The following is a 6,669-nucleotide window of genomic DNA, read 5'->3' on the forward strand; positions in this document are numbered from 1 at the left end:
AAAAAAAAAAAAAAAAAAAAATTGACCAAAAAAAGCAAATATTACCTTGCAATATACCAGCACTAAAATTAAATTTTTCTGTGACTCTGACTCAGTCAGTAAATGGACATTCCATTGTTATGAACATCATCATCAGTTTTGTGACCAGTGTCCTCTGCATCATTATCAACAAAAGAGTATGATTCACACCCTAAGCTGGAGTCATGTTGCCCTGGGTATTGTACAACGTGATCTACATAGTCCTGGACCTTGCTCCCTGCAGGCTAAAACCTCATCCTGGTACAATCATGTGTTCATCCAAACAGCACACGCAGGCAGCAGTGCCCTTTAAAATCCAGGTCTGAGATCATCTCAATAAAATGTTGCAACACCCCTAGTCAACCCAACAATTAGTTCAGTCCAAGTGCTCAACTAAAGCTTAAAAGGACATGTTCCCTGCCTTTGTGCCCCTCTCAAAGTCTGGGAGAAGAAACAGAAACATAAACGTTTTCATTTCAACATGATGGATGTATCAGATCGCTGCCAGGCCAAGACTTCCATGAAGAGACTTCTTAGAAGTGGGGCAGGGTAAAAGGAGCCACTAAGGGATGTTAAAGATCCCAGGTAATATAATAGCAACTGTGGGAAGCTATTATCCATTATCTAGGCATCTAAGGATGAAAAGCCAGAACCCTTCTGGGCGGGGGTTGTCATCTTGGAGGGAGAAAAGCCTCAGGGAATACATACCCCGGCTCCCTCTCCTCCTGCTCTCCATCTCCTGTTGCCTCCCAGTGTTCAGTCTTGACCCAAATCCGGAGTGCAGGGGGTCTGGGTGATGCAGCCTTTAGGGTTGGCCTCCCAGAGCACAGAGTCAGGGAGAGAAGGGCAAAAACTCTGGGGCCTGGAAGGGACACAGGGGAGGCACACTGTGAAGATGCAGCACGTGGGTTAAATGTCTAGGGTAGTGTGAACGCCCAGAGAGGTCTCAGAGTTCATCCTCTGACCCCAAGCACTTTGGACAGCTCAGATGCAGCACCTCCCACACCTACACAAAGAGACATCTCCCTGACTTGGACAGAAATGGTGTCTGATGGGTTCATCTGACTCCCAGCGTCACTGCCCATCCTCTGCCCTTGCTTATATTTCATGTAATTGTCTTGTTTGAAAATATTATAAGTGTATATTACATTTGCAATTCTATAAGAGTCATATAGAGAAAAAAAAACCCTCAGATGCATGAATGTTTCTTCTCAGGTCCTTTTAGCCAATAGAGCATGAAAACATACTCTGGCTGGGGGGTGGTGGCACACGCATGTAATCCCAGCACTTTGGGAGGCTGAGGTGGGTTGATCACCTGAGGTCAGGAGTTGGAGACCAGCCTGGTCAACATGGTGAAACCGCATCTTTCCTAAAAACACAAAAATTAGCCAGGTGTGGTGGTGGATGCCAGTATTCCCAGTACTTGGGAAGCTGAGGCAAGAGAATCGCTTGAACCTGGGAGGAGGAGGTTGCAGTGAGCCGAGATTGTGCCACTGCACTCCAGCCTGGGAGATAGAGCAAGACTCCATATCAAAAATAAAACAAAACAAACAAACAATACTCTGGTAGGAAATCAAAGGGTCTTATTTTCCACACTGAGCATATCAAGCCAGCTGGTCAGAGTCTCTGCACATCTCATAGGTCAGCCCAAGTTCAACAATAAAGGGAAGTGAAGGTTGAACACACCCACCTTTCTCTCTGTACTTTCACAGCTATTTTGGACCTCCGGAAGCTGGCCACACCTGGTGGCCCTGGGTGTTTGATCAGGGAAAGAAGGAGAAAACGAGGAGTTGGTACTTCCTAGAAGGCTTCCTGCCTCTTTCTCATCTAGGGGTTGTTCAGAAACTATTTTGACCTCGTGGAGACCACGAGCTACCACCACAAACCACAGTCCAATAATAGAAACCTGGTTCCTCTCCATTTTTTTAATCCTAAATTAAATTCACTGGATGAATCCAGAAAATATATTTTTCATATGCATTGCTAGAGATGAACATAGGAAAATAGAACAAATCACACCTTTCTCTGTTCCCCACCCCTTCCCAATTCTGTGGGGTACATTTCCATCTAAGGACCAGGTCAGATTCAAACCATTGAAGGGCATTTGTTACTTTTTAAAAGGGTGTTTGTTCACAGTCTCATCAAGGTATAATTGGCATACAATAAACTGCACGTATTTAAAGTGTACAATTTTATAAGCTTTGGCATACATATACACCCATGAAACTATACACACAATCAAGATAGGAAACCTAGCCATCATTCCCCAGAATTTCTTTGCCCCACCTTCTGATCTTCACCTCCTCTCCTACACTGTTCCCACATACCACTGAGCTGCTTTCTGTCACTGTGGATTAGTTGGATGGGTGACTTTGTTTATTATTATTATTATTAATTATTTTAGCTCTGTCACCCAGGCTGGAGTACAGTGGCTCCCTGCAGCCTCCAACTCCTGGGCTCAGGCAATCTTCCTGCCTCAGCCTCCCAAGTAGCTGGAACTACAGGCATGCACCACCACGCCAGGCTAATTCTTTTACGTTTTGTAGTGACAAGGTCTTGCTATGTTGCACGTGCTGGACTCCCAACTCTTGGGCTTAAATGATCCTCCAGCCTCAGCCTCCCAAAGTAGCTGGGATTACAGATGAGCGCTACCACACTCAATGAGGATGGATGACTTTGATCAAGTTGCCTAACCTCTCTGATTCTCTAGTTTCTCACTAGTAATATGTAATTTCAGAAAGAATCAGATGTGACGAATTCAAAAGTCCTCTCAAATTTCAAAATTCTATGAGGTCAGTATCCTGAGTAGAGTAGAAAGCTCAATCGGTCCTGAAGTGTAGCAGAGTGGGATCAGGGCCTCCCCTAGGTCAAGGCCCTGCTGAACTGAGATTGGCCACCCCAAAATGGGATTCCATGTGGCAGACATTCAAAACAGCTGAGTGCTACCATCAACATGCCCCAAAAGTTATCGGAGAGGGATGGGGGATGGATGGGGCAAGAGGGATCTACTTTAGAAAAAGAGCCCTCCATTTGTATTAATCTTACTGAAGCCCCTTTCTTTGGCCAAACAGTCCCACCCTGCAAAGGGTGCTTAAACAGAATGTGTGCCAACTGGGTGCAGTGCCTCACACCTGTAATCCAAGCACTTTGGGAAGCCAAAGAGGGTGGATCACAAGGTCAAGAGATCAAGATCATTCTGGCCAACATGATGAAACCCCGTCTCTACTAAAAATATAAAAATTAGCTGGGTGTGGTGGCGTGCACCTGTAGTCCCAGCTACTCGGGAGGCTGAGGCAGGAGAATTGCTTGAACCCAGGAGGCAGAGGTTGCAGTGAGCCGAGATTGCGCCACTGCACTCCAGCCTGGGCAACAGAGCAAGACTCTATCACAAAAAAAAAAAAAAAAAAATGCATGCCAACTGAGGGTCCTCTACTGACATTGGCCCCCAGATCCACCTGGAGGCTTGTGGCTCCCTCAGTGTTTCTGCCAACTGCACAGGTTCCTCCCTTGCCCTGACTGTGACGGGATGGCTCAGGCACTCCCACTGTGTGGGTGGAGGGGTCCCAGCTCCTCCTCCAGCTTCCAACAGCCACCACCGCTCTTTGTAAGATGCTGAGAGGGTGGTAGGGAACAAGTATCTGTCATGGTTTTTCAAAGCAAGGGATTTTCCAAAACTCCTGCCCCTTTTACCCTTGGTTTCCCCAGAAAAGGAAATGTCTGGAATGGCACAGGAAGACAGGTGATACAGGAGACACGAAGAAAATAAAAACATTAACTCCTGCAAGAATGAGTTTTTAACCCAGTTCAGTTGTTTCATCTAAATATCCGCTTTCCCTAGGCTCATTTCTTTTTGATTTGATGTGTGGATCTAACATTGCTTTCTCTATCTGTCAATCAATCAATCAGTCTATCTATCTATCTGTCTATCATTTATCCATCCATCCATCCTTATCTCTATGTCTTATTACATCACCTGAACTTTGGAAAAGCTAATGTGCTTTTCTCCCCTTCTTTCTTTATCTTTAGTAGACAGCTCTTCTGGGTTCAAAATTTAAGTCGCCCTGCCGACACCAAATGTGGTCTTTTATTAAAAAGTACAAATCCCAGCCTGGTGCGGTGGTTCACGCCTGTAATCCCAGCACTCTGGGAGGCCAAGGCAGGTGGACCACTTGAGGTCAGGAGTTCATAACCAGCCTGGACAATATGGTGAAACTGCATCTCTACTAAAAAAGTACAAAAATTAGCCAGGCGTGGTGGTGTGCACCTGTAATCCGAGCTACTCTGGAGGCTGAGGCAGGAGAATCACTTGGACCCAGGATGCAGAGATTGCAATGAGCCGAAATTGTGCCACTGCACTCCAGCCTAGGCAACAGAGTAAGACTTCATCTCCAAAAAAGACTCCATCTCAAAAAAAAACAAAGAAAACAAAAAAAACAAATCCTTAGGGGTGGAGGGAATGTGAAGTGACTGCTAATGAGTATAGTGTTTCTTTTTGAAAATGTTCTGGAATTTGTAGTAGAGATTCAACCTTGTGAATATACCAAAACTACTGAGTTGTGTATTTTAACAGGGTAAATTTTATGGTATGTAAATTAATATCTCAATGTTTTAAAAATACGTGAGCCAGATACAGTGTGGCACGTACCTGTAATGCCACTTGGGGGACTAAGGAAGGAGGATCACTTGAGCCCAGGATACCATTATCAATAATGATAATAGAGGAAGCATTCTGTTGTCTTAGAATATTCTACTAGATCTTCGTCCTAACGGCACCTGGGCTTGTCCCCCGGAGTGTCACACCCATTACAGGGGAGGTTGCTTTTGTCCCCTGTCATCACCCTATTTCCAAGCTGGTACTAGGAGTTCCCCAAGCTTCCCATTGCCACTTATAAGCCATCGCTCTTCCACTTTGGTGCTAAACCCTTCCTCCCCTGAGGCGTACACACCCATCTCCACCACCCTCATCCTCCTTGCTCTTTTGTCTTTCTCCAGATTTTCTCCCACAGAACTTGAGCACCGTACCCACATCCTCCTCTTGTCCTCATCCTGGGTGATTTCAGGGTCCCAATGGATGACCCAACCTCCTGGCCCTCCACCTCCTCCCTTCCATTGATCTTTGCTTCTGCATCACTTCAGCCATCCACTCCCATGGCCATATCCCGGTTTTCATTCCAGGTCATCTTGGAAAGTCTGAACTTGCATATTTGCCCTCTAAGTCCAGCACTCAGTTCTTCCTAGGGTTCACTTACCTGTTGTACATCATCGTGAAAACTCTAGGTCCCAGGACCTTCTGTTTGCTCCACGTGTCCCGTCCCTCATGGCCTCCCTTCCCTCCTCTCAGCTTAGGTCTGCCACATTTGCTACCTTCTTTTCTTTTTCTTTTTCTCTGGGTCCAGGGATCTCACTGCCTCCCAGGCTGGAGTGCAGTGGCACAATCTCTGCTCCTGCAGCCTCAACCTCCCGGGCTCTTGATCCTCTTACCTCAGCCTCCTGAGTTGCTAGGACTACAGGCACATGCCACCATGCCCAGCTAAAGTTTTTTTTTTGTATTTTTGGTGATGACGGAGTTTTGCCATGTTGCCCAGACTGGTCTGAACTCCTGAACTCAAGCGATCCACCCACCTCTGCCTCCCAAAGTGCTGGGATTGTAGGCGAGAGCCACTGCACCTGGGGCAATACCTGCTTAAGAGCTTCTCAAGAAGAGCCCCTCACCTTCTCTCTAACAGACTTGTCCAAAATTTCCTAGTCATGGATCAATCAATCCCATACCCAGGTAGACACAGACAGAATTTATTTATTTATCTATTTAGAGATGGCATCTCGCTCTGTTGCCCAGGCTAGAGTGCAGTGGTGCAATCTTGGCTCACTGTAGCCTCCATCTCCCAGGTTCAAGCAATTTGCCTGCCTCAGCCTCCTGAGTATCTGGGACTTCAGGCTCATGCCACCATGCCCAGCCAATTTTTGGTTTTTTGTTTCATTTTTTCTGTTTGTTTGTTTAGTAGAGTCAGGCTTTTGCCATGTTGGCCAGGCTGGTCTCAAACTCCTGATCCCAAGTGGTCCACTTGCCTTGGCCTCCCAAGGTGTTGGGATTACAGGCATGAGCCACCATACCTGGCCGACACAGCCAGAATTTATTTCACTGAATTTATGTCACTGTTACTTACCAGCTCAGGAAGGCTGAACACTGCAGTGATGGAAAGAGCCCAGGATTTAGAACAAAATAAACCATGGCTGAGCCTTGGCTTGGCTGCTTACTAACATGCGTACCCCTGGGCAAAGCCTCGACTTTCTAATAATTCATTTGTTTGCTATTTGGGAGAATCAAATTATTTTTAACAATTTATAATTAAAATTGTAAGTGAAAATGTTTAGGACAGTCATTGTGGCTCACGCCTTTAATCCCAGCACTTTGGGAGGCTGAGGCAGGTGGATCACTTGAGGTCAAGAGTTCAAGACCAGCCTGGCCAACATGGTGAAACCCCATCTCTACTAAAAATACAAAAATTGGCCAGTCATGGTGGCACACACCTGTAATCCCAGCTACTCAGAGGGGCTGAGGCAGGAAAATTGTTTGAACTCGGGAGACAGAGGTTGCAGCGAGCCAAGATGGCGCCAATCTCACTCCAGTGAGACTCCGTCTCAAAAAAAAAA

This window comes from Cebus imitator, unplaced genomic scaffold (assembly GCF_001604975.1).
Source record: "Cebus imitator isolate Cc_AM_T3 unplaced genomic scaffold, Cebus_imitator-1.0 Scaffold229, whole genome shotgun sequence".
Lineage (NCBI taxonomy): Eukaryota > Metazoa > Chordata > Mammalia > Primates > Cebidae > Cebus > Cebus imitator.